The sequence below is a fragment of the Esox lucius genome, chromosome 21 (genome assembly GCF_011004845.1).
Source record: "Esox lucius isolate fEsoLuc1 chromosome 21, fEsoLuc1.pri, whole genome shotgun sequence".
NCBI lineage: Eukaryota > Metazoa > Chordata > Actinopteri > Esociformes > Esocidae > Esox > Esox lucius.
Window position 1 is genome coordinate 8743567 of NC_047589.1, and position 14938 is coordinate 8758504.

Below are 14938 nucleotides of genomic sequence, written 5' to 3' on the forward strand. Positions count from 1 at the left end.
CTTGGTTACATAAGCATGACCAGTCGGCCTTGGAGACCATAGCAGGAAGTGGCGGCACCCACATAACTCGGACACATTCCATGGCCCACAATGCATCTAATTTCCTTACCAGCATGATACCAAAGGCATTAATATTGTGCCCCTGAAAAAGTGCAAAGCAAGCTTTATTTATTTTTTAAACACAAAAAACAAAAAAGATTTCAAATGATGAGAAAAACAATGCTTAACAGTATCAAAGTTCAAACAACAATGTCCTTCTTATAGCTAAAGGTTCAAGTAAGTCGTTACCCCCTTGGGGTACAAAGATTATAGAATGGCACTGTAGCAGGAAAACATGTTTTAGTGTGGCATTAAAGAAGCTGCACACTTCACACAAACACAGTCAATTCCAAACCTAGTTCTGCATACAATCCTATGGTTTGAATTCTGGAATGGAACTTACAGTGGGGAGAACAAGTATTTGATACACGGACGATTTACAGATTACAGAGCATGTAGAGGTCTGTCATTTTTATCATAGGTACTCTTCAACTGTGAGAGACGGAATCTAAAACTAAAATCCAGAAAATTACATTGTATGATTTTTCAATAATTAATTCACATTTTATTGCATGACATCTACCACCTACCAACCAGTAAGAATTCCGGCTCTCACAGACCTGTTCGTTTTTCTTTAAGAAGCCCTCCTGTTCTCCACTCATTACCTGAATTAACTGCACCTGTTTGAACCCATTACCTGTATAAAAGACACCTGTCCACACACTCAATCAAACAGACTCCAACATCTCCACAATGGCCAAGACCAGAGAGCTGTGTAAGGACATCAGGGATAAAATTGTAAACCTGCACAAGAGCCCAAGAACACCATCCCAACCGTGAAGCATGGAGGTGGAAACATCATTCTTTGGGGATGCTTTTCTGCAAAGGGGACAGGATGACTGCACCGTATTGAGGGGAGGATAGATGGGGCCATGTATCGCGAGATCTTGGCCGCCAACCTCCTTCCCTCAGTAAGAGCATTGAAGATGGGTCGTGGCTGGGTCTTCCAGCATGACAACGACCTGAAACACACAGCCAGGGCAACTAAGGAGTGGCTCCGTAAGAAGCATCTCAAGGTCCTGGAGCGGCCTAGCCAGTCTCCAGACCTGAAACCAATAGAAAATATTTGGAGGGAGCTGAAAGTCTGTATAGCCCAGCGACAGCCCGAAACCTGAAGGATCTGGAGAAGCTCTGTATGGAGGAGTGGGCCAAAATCCCTGCTGCAGTGTGTGCAAACCTGGTCAAGAACTACAGGAAATGTATGATCTCTGTAATTGCAAAATAAGTTTTCTGTAACAAATATTAAGTTCTGCTTTTCTGATGTATCAAATACTTGTGTCATGCAATAAAATGCTAATTAATTACTTAAAAATCCTACAATGTGATTTTCTGGATTTTTGTTTTAGATTCACTCACAGTTGAAGAGTACCTATGATAAAAATTACAGACTTCTACATGCTTTGTAACTGGGAAAACCTGCAAAATCGGCAGTGTATCAAATACTTGTTCTCCCCACTGTACATGATGCTCATTCACTCACTTGAACATGTACTGGCCTTTACATTTGGTAACTCAGGTAAGACAAGGCAGTAAAATATCAGCTCCGGGGGTGAAGTGCAGATCTAGAATCAACTTCCCCTCTACTCCCAGTCCCAACAATAACTAATAGCAGGGGGAAATTATAAACTGACCCAGGTTCAGTGTCTAGGGGCAACATGATGGTGATAGTGGTACTAACCAGCAGAAAAAGCTCTGAAGGTGTCAGTCAGGAAGGAGGCCCAGCCTGGCGGGTGGCCAAGGTCAGTCCTCCAGCGGAGGTCAGGTTCTGAAAACACAGGGTAATAAGTTCAGAGTGAGTCATATCGTCCGTTCAAAACAGATAAATATAGCCTGTGTCATTCCATTTCCTTGTGCGACAAAACCTGAACAATATCAAACCGTTGTAATTTCCTCTCGGTCTAATAATGCATTAGAAGGAGCTAAGCGTTTTAAGTGGCTACAACAAATAATAGCAAGTTCTAAGACCTTCTTTGTCAACCGTGCAGCGATCCATGGATTACCTAACCACGTAGCCAGATGGTGAGAACTTGCGGACATTATCGATAACCGCTTACTTTGACCGCTCACAGGTGCAGGCAGCCCTTTTGTGATTCTCCTGTGGACTTTTTTTTAGGGCAACTTCAGAGCAGTCTTATGGGAACTGGGAGGCACGGCAGTCACAGCAGCTAACCACTTCCTATTGTGAAACCCTTCCTGTCATTCAGCGTGCATTGCACTTTGGCTTTTCCACAGCGTTCCCTGAACAGCTTCCTCCTGTGTGGCAGCAAAAAGGACCTGGACTGTTGGTTAATCCAAGACTTGTGTTCGCTTCCATCCACAAAGGGTTGTGGTTAAAATACAGTTCATAAAAGGGGAATATATACAAATACAGTTCATAAAAGGGGAATTGCCTCATCAATCACACATATTATTTCAAACTGTGCCACTTTTTGCGTTCATGACAGACCAAATAGATGTGGCTGTTTACAACACATCAGGCCTTATAGTGGGCTGGCGAGTAGTCCAAGCACTGGGTCCGGAACCTTCTGAACCAGTCACTGAGAATCACTAAGAGAAACCTGATTGCAAAACGTGTTTCAACTTTCAGCTTCCTTTAAAAACATTTCGATGTGAAACTTTACTTTTAACCAGAACCACGCTCCCAGTTCCTGGGTTTGTGGTTGAGTTGAGTGCAGGTTCAGCAGACTGTGAAACGATTAGAAGTGGGGCACTGTGCTATCCACTCGCATGCATACAAATGGCCTACCATAACGGACGCGCGGTGGTCATGCATAAATGTGATCGGACTTCAAGCTCAGAGACTTTCCGCCTGCAACCACCCAGCTAGCTTTGAGAATGAGTCGCGGAGACAATCTGTCAGCATCAAAGATATCTGGGCTTTGAAACGGCAAAAATCCACACTTTCCACAGAACTTGGAGAAGCACAAAGTGCCTGTGAAGTAATCCTCTAAAAGGCATTCGACTATTCATCAGTACCCCGTTGATGACACGTTATCCTGGAGCCCAAATGGGATTAAAAACAACATGAATAAATACATAAAATGCGTAGGCCAGTGTATCTCAGTCAGTATAGCATGGTGATTACAACACCAAGGGTTTGTGTGTTTGAGTCCCACATGGGGTCAGCGCAAAAATAAAGAACGAAAATGTAATTAATTCACTCACTACTGTAAGCTGCTCTGGATAAGAGCTTGCTTAACGACGCAAATGTATATAGCACTACATTACAATTACATTTTAGACCACACAGCTGCCCGAGCATTCCTCTCAAGAAGGCCAGACGAGACAACCGCACTTGTATCCAAATCATGCATCACTGCATAATACATTGAATCATTCAAAAAGTATGTACACCAACTGGTAAGTTATTTTGTTACATATTTGGAAATGTGGAAATGAAATATTCACTTCAACACGCGGAAAGATAATATTTTGCCATCATTTATTCATCAGAAATGCACATTTTACAGTGCAGTAAACATTTGTTTCAATAGCTAATGTAGCCCCATTTGGCTGGGGGAAAAAACCCAAATGTTTTTTAATTGCCCATCAGTCTCAGAGTGACTTTGCCTGCTCTCTTTACAGTACTGCTTCAACTGTGTCATATTCTAGGGCTTTCTTGCATGCACGACTCCTTCAACTGCCTTACAGCATTTCAATACAATATAGATCTTGGCTATGATTCACCCATTCTATAACCCTCCATGTCTTATTTTTTTTAGGTAGTCTGTTGTAGCTTTGCTTGTGTGTTTTTGGTCATTGTCCTGTCGTAAGATCCACTTTCAGCTCAGCTTCACCTTTTTGACAGATGGCCTCACATTCTCCTCAAGAACGTTGGTGCAATATGGAATTCACAGTTGACTCAATGACAAGTTGGCTGGGCCCTGCGGCAGCCCCCAACCACAATGCCAACGCCTCCATGCAATTCAATTGGTATGAGGTTATTCTGTTCAAAGGTAATGTTTAATTATTTCCAAAAATGGCATCTGGCGCTGCATCCAAACAACTCCACTTATCTGTCCAGAGATCCTTGAAATTTTCAACACCTGGCCAAAGAAAGTGTCACATCTTGATTAAATTTTTTTTGGCTATGTAACCACTCCCAGACTCATGGACATCCATCAGTACAGGTCTTTATACAAGGTGCTGATAGCACGAAGCTGCCTGTTCAAGCCGTTAGCACACTGTAGGGACACCCAATGGCTGAGTCTCTGGGCTGAGCTGGCATGTCTTTTTTACAGTGTTTCAACCAGAAAACTGAACAATGACTTGAAAGTCAATATAGATGATATTTAACCACTGTTGGCGTAAGATAGGATGACACTGATGGTGCTATCAGTTTCTTCAAATGTCATTGTTTGTGGTAATGGCGTGGTGTACGGATCTCATGTCATTCCCACTTCAGCTAATGCATCTGGAAAGGCATTCATTTATAAAGCACTAGGGTCAGTGCATTATGCGAGAGAAAGAAACATATTGATTGATTCAGAGCACTTGCGGATTTTTCATCTCACTAATGCTCAGGGCTTTTAGGTGCATAGCAACCAGAGCTGTTTTTATCTGGGTTAAAAACGAACTTCCTTGAGCCCTTGAAAATGTATGTCAAATGAGTAACTACATCCTCCACCACACACACAGTCTAATAAGTGTGGCAAAATGTGTAGGAGACCACAAAGTGCTGTCACTATAAAGCAAACCATTGTTCATATCCATAGTGTGGCGGTGAGTCCATGCGTGATTTTCAAAAAAGGAATTACTCACCCAGTAGAAAGAACTCTGTCACAACAGTGAAATTACAGTGAAACAAGGTCCAATTATCAGGTGTTTAACATCTAGGACAAATTCGACTCAAACAGGGGTTACCATAGCAACAAGTTCCAGTTCCTGGTTACAAGTGAGCTAGGGCTAAGAGCTGAGGAGGAAAACTTACCTCAACTAGAGTCACTTACGTAAGCGCTAGGGGACCAACATGCATCTCAACCGAGGTCTAACACTCCCATTGATTTTCTCAAAAGTGAACTGAACCAGATACAGTGTCAAGTACGGAGAAGAATTGCATCTCTGAGGTGATTTCTGTGGTCTGTATCCACAAAACAAGCGCCAAAAAGCGGCCACAAAGCTACACTAATGGAAACCTAGGCTAGCCCAGGTTGATTACAATATTGTACCACATAGATGGACATAAAGAAATTGACACATTCTCACATAAACAAGGTTAAAGACACAATTAAAGATGAAAAACACAACTAAGCTGCTCTTTGAAAGTGTCCAATGCTCTTGCAACCTATTTATGGTGAGTGTTCTGTTTTAATATGCACACTGATTCCTCAACCAGGGCTCACTTCAAATTGGTAAAATACAAGAGAAGGCCACCGAATGAGTCAAGCGGTTAGTCGTCGGCATTACTGTGGGAGGCCTTAATTACATACCGCTTCAAAAAGGAGATGCTGCTGCCTTCAGGCTTTGACAGGGGGGGGTCATTTCAAAGTGTCAATAGTATCCCTTCCAGATACGAATTGCAGGATTATTGTGGTATTGTTTCCGAAAACAATTCTGTAATGTTTATATGGACACCGTTTATACATAGCCAGAAATATTTACTCCAATGTTTGTGGCATGTACAATTTATTCAGAAAATGTAGTAGACGGGAAACTGAGAGCTGCATTTGCTTGGGGCTTGTATCAGCTAACGTTTTTTAGTTGGCTAAAAAAAAGCATGCATTATTATACCATTCACCTTAACTATTTACACAACTAGCTAGCCAGCTATGCAAAAATGAGAAACACAAATTGGCCTTCTCCAGTGCATAAAGTTATGTTTAGACCCTTGCTTTAAAGGAGTATATACACTGCTCAAAACAATTAAGGGAACACTTAAATCAACGATGAAGGAAATACGTTAAAGATCAAAATCTTTACTGTACATTGTGTAATTCGTTGAGAACAAAATGACATAACAACGATCAATGGAAACCAAAATCACCAACCAATTGAGGGCTGGATTCAAACAATGTCACACAAAGTCAAATTAAACAATTGAAATCACATGCTGTCTCAACCAGTGGGAATTTCATCACGGTTATTCAATGTGACTCAGTAGTGTGTATGGCCCCCACATGCCGGTAAGCACTCCCGACAATGCCTGGGCATGCTCCAGGTGAGCCGGGCGGATGGTGTCCTGGAGGATCTCCTCCCAGACCTGGATCATTGAGCTCCTGGACAGTCGGTGGTGCTGCTTGGCGGCGGCGGATGGACTGATACATAACATCCCAGTTTCACAATTGGATTCAGGTCTGAGGAACTTGAAGGCTCGTCAATGGCATCAATGCCTTTGTCATCCAGGAACTGATTTCATCCCAGTACCTAACAGCAGTCAGGGTACCGTTGGCTAACACATGGAGGTCTGTGCAACCCTCCAAGTATATGCCTCCCCAAACCATCACTGACCCACCACCAAACCGGCCATGCTGGATGATGTTGCTGGCAGCATAACGTTCACCACGGCATCTCCAGACTCTTTCACGTCTGTCACATGTGCTCACTGTGAACCTGCTCTCATCTGTGAAGAGAACGGGGCACCAATGGCAGATCTGACAATTCTGGTGTTCTCTGGCGAATGCCAATCGAGCTGCACGGTGACGGGCACAGGATCCACTAGCGGACATCGGGCCCTCATGCCACCCTTATAGAGTCTGTTTCTGACAGTTTGGTCAGAAACATGCACACTAGTAGCCCCCTGGAGGTCATTTTTTAGGACTCTGGCAGTGCTCCTCTTGTTCGTCCTCGCACAATGGAGCAGACTCTGATCCTGCTCCTGTCCAGCTCTCCTCGTGTAACGGCCCGTCGCCTGGTTTCTCCTCCATGCTCTTGAGACTGTACTGAAAGACACCGTAAACCTTGCGACGGCACATATGGATGTGCCATCCTGGAGGAGCTGGAATACCTGTGCAACCTGAATGGGCTGCAGGTATCACCTCATGCTACCAGCAGTGACAAGGACACTAGCAAAATACAAAACTAGAGAAGAATCAGTCAGAAAGGATAAGGAGAGAGCAATGTTAACATTTGTGTTTATTTCATGCTTTTGAATAGCAAACAATAGATATAAAGTTAGTACCCTGGAGTTCTGCCAGTGCATAGACAGCATTGTTATACAGAGAGCATTATAGTATGGGCTACAATTGGTCGGCTTAACTGCATAAGTTTATACCCTTTGGTATTAACTTCCCTAGTCAGCCAGCTATGCAAGAATAAGGAGCACAGATTGGCTTTTGCGAGTTCAGATCCTTGTAATGTTATGTTCCTACTGTGGTAGACGAACCACTGGCATAATAATTTTTGTATATACTGGGCATGACTGAAACTGTATTAGTTCACAGTTGTGTTCACTTTTTTTTTTAATGAATATTACGTTTTTGTCTCAAAGCTGTACCAGTTAATGGATGACAGACTGTCAGAACCATTCGTTGGTTCATACTGTAGAATCATCCTTAACACAAATAGTAGGCTAAATGACTACGAAATACTTCTGGGCATAAATTAAGCATGTATTATTACACAGCTGGGGTTTAGCTACTGTGTTTGGAAGCAACAGAAGAACCATTGAGTATTGCCGGTAAACAGCAATACAGCAACGACGTACATATCTGACTTTCTCCATCCAGGAATGCCAAAGAGCCAGGCTGTGAAACTTTGTGACCGGTTCATACCAGTGAGCGTCCTGCATCAGGACATCAAAGTCATGCTTTGGGTACCTTTCACGCATACACGACTGTGTAGACACTGCAAATGGCATCTTCATACAAGGATTCATCAAGGTGAGGGTAAAAGGCACACAGACGTTTTTTCTTCAGTGTCCTAATCAAAAGCCTGTATCCAATGTCTTGAATTAATACTCGACACAAAGGCCAGGAAAAGTTTGTCCAGTAGAACAACACAGCAACTTCACAAGTGTAATACGTCCACTTTCTATAAGAGTGCTCCGGCAATACATGCGAAAGGCTGGACGTTTGGTGCGTGGGCACTGTGTGGCGACAGGGAGGTGTGGAAGATGAATTTCTCCCCTGCCAATGTGCCATCTGGTTCAGCCTCCCCGCCCGATGGTGTCCAATGACGCGTGGGCGACCAGGACAGGAGGCTTCAAAGCTCATGATAACATCCCATCAAGTGTACGGATGGGATTCACCTAAACATTCAGTGGACAGAAGGAGGGTGGCATTGTGAGTGAAATTCGTGGAACTAGCGGAACAGAACGGTCTTTTCCATTGCAAACTGTTGTTCAGAGTGCACAAATGAATACACCCCAGATCACCAGGAAGATTAGGATATTCTGTCTTTCATCTATAAATGCCAGGTGATTTAAAGGCAAAATGTTGAGAGTCTATATGCAAATGCCATTTTGCATATTTCCATGTTCATGTCTAAAGATAGACCTTCACACAGATGGAACTTGAAATGGAATGCTAATTATGAAGCATGTGCTGAACGACTTATCTGGTGTTCATAAGCTCCCAATTATACATTAACATCACATGTTAACGTGTCAGGAGAGATTATCTTCTTCTCAAACTATAAGTGACTGGTTGAGTTTTAATTGGGACATCTGAGCTACATGGAGGAGTAACACACTTTAATGTTCACATGTGGCTGGAACAAAACCATGGATGATGACGATAAGAATAATAATAATAATATATTTTTTACTAATTTCACACTAAAAGGTATATTCATGTTTGATTTTAATTATGCTACTCATTCTGAAGTACCTCAAAGTAGGTTCACATGCCTTGCTCCAGGGCTGAATGACAGATTCATCACCTTCAGTTATCCACCCAATTCTCTTATAATTCACTCTATGCATTGTAGTACAACAACAAAAACATTTCAGATTGATCATGGTTCTTGTCAAAAGTAACATTTCACTTTCACATGCCCCTACCAATGTACCCCTCGCAGCTACATCCCAACATCGTCCCCCTTGGAGGTTTTACAGCACAGAGCAGGATTCAAACAACAAAGGCTCATGCCAACGCACATTTTAAATCTGGACAAAAACCTCACTAACGGGTCTTTGCCAGATACAGTGGGGTGAACAAGTACGCCCTGGAAAGATGTCTTTTTATTTTTAAAGATATTTGGACACAAGCATATTTGAGCTAAATTCCAACCACATTCATTGATAAAGATACAAAAAAATTACTTTAAAACCATTCATGCAATTAAAATGAACAGAAATGCTATTTCCTCATGTGGAAAATCTTACTACAACCCTGTTATCCGTCACATAATGGTCACAATTAGAAAATCAGGTGCACCAAAAAAGGTGAACCAAATGGTTAGAAAATAATTAGTATAACGTGGGAGCATTCCATAAAGATTCGAAAATTAGTCTGGTTTGGTCTCAAGTATATCAATTGATTTATCCGAGGACCTCTGGAGAAAGGCTATGGATGTATATGAGTCTAGGAAGGGATGCAAAGACATATCCTAGCAATTTGAAGTACATCAATCCACTATCCAACAGATCATATACAAGTGGAAAAAATAGGATAGGTCATCCACACAATTCAGTTGCTCATAGAAGTCAACTGTCAGAAAAGAGACAAAGAGACAAACTTGGTCAGGAATAAGAAGCCTCTGCCAGATAACACCTGGGTAAAGACCAAAACTATTGGAACATTGTGCTCTGGACAGAAGACTCAAATGAGGAGCTGTACATTTGCAACGCCTGAAAACAATGCCAAACAGAAGAAATTCATACCAACTGACCGTAAAGGATGGAGGCAGTGGCATTATGTTTAGGGGCTGCTTTGCTACCTCAGGGCCTGGCCAGCTTGCCATCATTGAGTCACCTGTGTCTTAAAAATTGTACCAGAGTTCTTGAGAAAAATGTAAGCCATCCCAAAAAGCTGAAGCAACAGGACAGTGATCCAAAACACACAAGTAAAGCTACAGCAGAATTACTCAAAAAGAAGACATGTAGGGTTATGAAATGGCCTAGTCAAAGCCCAGATTTCAAACCCATCAAAATGCTATGGGGGGACTTTAAGTGGGTTGTGCCTTTAAGAAAGCCTTCGAACATGACACAGCTGAAACAAAACTATAAAGAAGAGCAAAATACCTCCAGGTCGATGTAAATACTGATAGACAGTTACCCTAAGACAGTCTTGCCTCATTCACGCTGTAATGTCAAAAAAAGTTACAAATAATTTTTATATAAAGAGCATGCTCCTGCTGTTTTTAGTATGTTCAATATTAACCTCAACTTTATACACTGCATGAGGAAGTACTGCCATGTCTTCACATGCTTGCAGACATACGGATGACATATTGAGCACAGTCATGAAGGCTTTTCAGGTCAACCTGTGGCCAGACCCGCTGAATCATGAATTTAGCACCTGTAGAGTTCCCTCTTCCTTGGTCGATATGTGAGGTCTGGGAATTGGGAGCATTTGTACAGGACCAAACAAAACCGAAGTACATATGTGTTTGTCAAAATGTAAAACCGAACACACTGTGCTTGAAATCAACAGGCTCCATTTGAAAAGTTTAATGGTGGTATTATTCACATTCTTTCTGTGGGAGCCCCATGTTTTCAGGTACAATTTCTGCAGATACCATTATTCAGGGCAACCGACCTCCAATACACAAGAAGCATTCTGTTGTGGAAATAAGCCCATGAAAAGCTGCTTTTTAAACAACCTCCATTAAACTTTTATGGGAGAAAAACTAAGTAGAAAGTAATTAGAGGTCATATAGAAATATGGGAAGTTACCTTTGGGTAACGCATGTCTTACGGACATGAGTAGGCAGTTAAAACATTTCTTCCATCCTATTACTTTGACCAATCCAACTACGTGAGATTACCAATTTCCCTAAAGAAAAGAAAGGTTAACTTTGTTAAGTATTGAATGGCTTTACTGCAGTTTCGGATAGCGCGTATACCATAGAAATTCAGCGTAATGTCCCTAAATCAATATCTGCACTGCAGGTCTACTAATGATCTTTGAAAGTATGTTAATTAAACCAGGCCATGCGTGCAACACAAGATCAAATACACTGCCAATTGATTTTTAACTGATTGTGAGTATGCGGCAGAGTATGCCATTAATACAGTAAAAGCTCAAATAAAGGTTGCTTGGTGGTACAGAACTAGATTAACGTTCCTAATCGGTTTACTTCATAGATGAAATTCAATCTAGATTAGTTATTTGCATGCAATTCCACACAAAGGTCTGTTATGAAAACTAAGACAATACCTCAGTCAATCCCTTCGAGTCAACAAAACTGTACTGCATGAGCAGTGACACATAGAAACTGGACAGTTATACATTTATTTGAAAACATTCACTGGATTCGTCATTGGCGTTATATGCAGACGCACGAGGTCTATAACATGCAACAAATGTGTACAGCATTACAGAGACATAACATGATTTCTACCCCGGTTTAGACCTCAAGCAATTCCCTGAGCCACACAACCGTACCAGTCCCATGCATAGAAACAGATAGAGAGTAAAAGGCAATAATGCAAACCCGCAGCAGTACTTACAACTGCGATCGGAGGTTAGCGAACAAATTGACCCGCGTGTCACATAGCGATGTGCAGCCATTTCCGGTAATGCACTGAATGGCATTCCTCGAAACACAGGAGGGAGGCTACTGTCTGAAGAGCTACCAGGATACTCTGACTTCACCGTTGCTTGTACAGGGCGTGTTCGTGGAAGTGGGATGGAATATGGGTTTAAAGCCTACAAATCCACACAGACCTCAGCATATAGCTGTTACAAATGCATTGAACATTAATAACAGTAATAAAGCCAAGGGCATGTAAACCTAAAAGTGAAAGGAACAGCCAGTCCAAAGTCCCCAAATCTGTCCTGATATTCTATGTCTACCAAGATTACATAACAGTGTATAGTGCTATTATATTGTAATAAAGTTGTCAGATAAAAGGGTGCATTTATTATCTTATATTGGGAATACAAAGAAAATGTACAGTTTCCTATAACAAGGAGTATGAAATGACGCTCCACAATTACAGAAAAGCCTAAACACAATGGAGTCAGATATGAGTCATCGTGCAGTACAGGACGAGCAGAGTGGGATTTATATGCTGATCCCGTATCGCTCTACACATTCACTAAATTTGTAATGAGTTCTAAACCCACAAATTGTCAGCTAGACACGATTCCAACAAAATTACTTAAGGAGCTATTTCCTCTTCTAGGTCAGCCAATGTTGAACATAATAAATTGCTCCCTTTCCTCCGGATGTGTACCAAACTCACTAAAAACAGCGGAAATCAAATAAAAATAAAAAATAATCTGGATCCTGACAATCATAGGCCAATATCGAACATCCGGTTCCTCTCAAAGATCTTAGAAAAATGTGTTTCCCAACAACTGAATGCCTTCCTGGAGACAAATAACCTTTATGAAATGCTCCAGTCCGGTTTCAGATCCCATCATGGTACTGAGACTGCACTCGTGAAGGTAACAAATGACCTTCTAATGGCCTCAGACAAAGGTTCCTCATCCATCCTGTTGCTTCTTTATCTTAGTGCTGCTTTTGACACTATTTATCACTCCCTTCTCTTAGAGAGACTGGAAACCCATATTGGGCTACGTGGACATGTTCTAGCCTGGTTTAAATCTTATTTATCTGAAAGATATCAGTTCGTTAGTGTGGATGGCATATCCTCTGACAAGTCAAAGGTATGTTTTGGTGTTCCTCAAGGCACGGTTCTGGGCCCAATATTGTTCTTACTATACCTGGGTCAGTTTATAATTTCCCCCTGCTATTAGTTATTGTTGGGACTGGGAGTAGAGGGGAAGATGATTCTAGATCTGCACTTCACCCCCGGAGCTGATATTTTACTGCCTTGTCTTACCTGAGTTAGCAAATGTAAAGGCCAGTACACGTTCAAGTGAGTGAATGAGCATCATGTACAGTTGGGAGAACAAGAATTTGATACATGGCCAATTTTGCAGGTTTTCCTACTTACAAAGCATGTAGAGGTCTGTAATTTATATCATAGGTACACTTCAACTGTGAGAGACAAAAATCCAGAATATCACATTGTATGATTTTTAAATAATTAATTTGTATTTTATTGCATGACATAAGTATTTGATCACCTACCAACCAGTAAGAATTCCGTCTTTCACAGACCTGTTAGTTTTTCTTTAAGAAGCCCTCCTGTTCTCCACTCATTACCTGTATTAACTGCACCTGTTTAAACTCATTACCTGTATAAAAGACACCTGTCCACACACTCAAACAGACCACAACCTCTCCACAATGGCCAAGACCAGAGAGCTGTGTAAGGACATCAGGGATAAAATTGTAGACCTGCACAAGGCTGGGATGGGCTACAGAACAATAGGCAAGCAGCTTGGTGAGAAGGCAACTGTTGCCGCAATTATTAGAAAATGGAAGAAGTTCAAGATGAGGGTCAATCTCCCTCGGTCTGGGGCTCCATGCAAGATCTCACCTCGTGGGGCATCAATGATCATGAGGAAGGTGAGGGATCAGCCCAGAACTACACGGCAGGACCTGGTCAATGACCTGAAGAGAGCTGGGACTACAGTCTCAAAGAAAACCATTAGTAACACACTAAGCCATCATGGATTAAAATCCTGCAGCGCACGCAAGGTCCCTCTGCTCAAGCCAGCGCATGTCCAGGCCCGTCTGAAGTTTGCCAATGACCATCTGGATGATCCAGAGGAGGAATGGGAGAAGGTCATGTGGTCTGATGAGACAAAAATAGAGCTTTATGGTCTAAACTCCACTCGCCGTGTTTGGAGGAAGAAGATGAATACCATCCCAACCGTAAAGCACAGAGGTGGAAACATCATTCTTTGGGGATGCTTTTGCAAAGGGGACAGGACGACTGCATCGTATTGAGGGGAGGATGGATGGGGCCATGTATCGCGAGATCTTGGCCGCCAACCTCCTTCCCTCAGTAAGAGCATTGAAGATGGGTCGTGGCTGGGTCTTCCAGCATGACAACGACCTGAAACACACAGCCAAGGCAACTAAGGAGTGGCTCCGTAAGAAGCATCTCAAGGTCCTGGAGTGGCCTAGCCAGTCTCCAGACCTGAAACCAATAGAAATCTTTGGAGGGAGCTGAAAGTCTGTATTGCCCAGCGACAGCCCCAAAACCTGAAGGATCTGGAGAAGCTCTGTATGGAGGAGTGGGCCAAAATCCCTGCTGCAGTGTGTGCAAACCTGGTCAAGAACTACAGGAAATGTATGATCTCTGTAATTGCAAACAAAGGTTTCTGTACCAAATATTAAGTTCTGCTTTTCTGATGTATCAAATACTTATGTCATGCAATAAAATGCAAATTAATTACTTAAAAATCATCCAATGTGATTTTCTGGATTTTTGTTTTAGATTCCATCACTCACAGTTGAAGAGTACCTATGATAAAAATTACAGACTTCTACATGCTTTGTAATTGGGAAAACCTGCAAAATCGGCAGTGTATCAAATATGTGTTCTCCCCACTGTATGCTGCCACTGGGTGAATCACAATGCCAATTTTCACTTATGCTGATGACACACAGTTGTATATTTCGATCAAACATGGATAAGCCCCAAAATGTGCTAATTTGGAAGCATGCGTTACAGATATTAGGAAGTGGATGACAGAGAACCTCTTGCTTTTAAACTCAAGAAAAACAGAAATGCTCGTTTTAAGACCCAAGAAACAAAGAGCGTTGTTAGTAGATCTCACTGTGAACCTCGACAGCTGCATGGTCGTATCCCACTAAAACTGTAAGAACACAGAACACAGTACTCCAGTACTAGCCTCTTTACACTGGCTGCCTG

The 14938-nt window shown here is 42.1% G+C and overlaps 1 protein-coding gene across 1 annotated transcript in view; it reads right to left on the reverse strand.

Annotated features, from left to right (window-relative positions):
* Window positions 1–14938, reverse strand: part of fam49bb (family with sequence similarity 49 member Bb) — a 44612-nt gene that overhangs the window by 24973 nt on the left and 4701 nt on the right. The window contains exon 2 of the mRNA XM_010885536.4: window positions 1778–1864. The gene's annotated coding sequence lies outside the window, so the exon portion shown is untranslated. The remainder of the gene's footprint in view (window positions 1–1777; window positions 1865–14938) is intronic.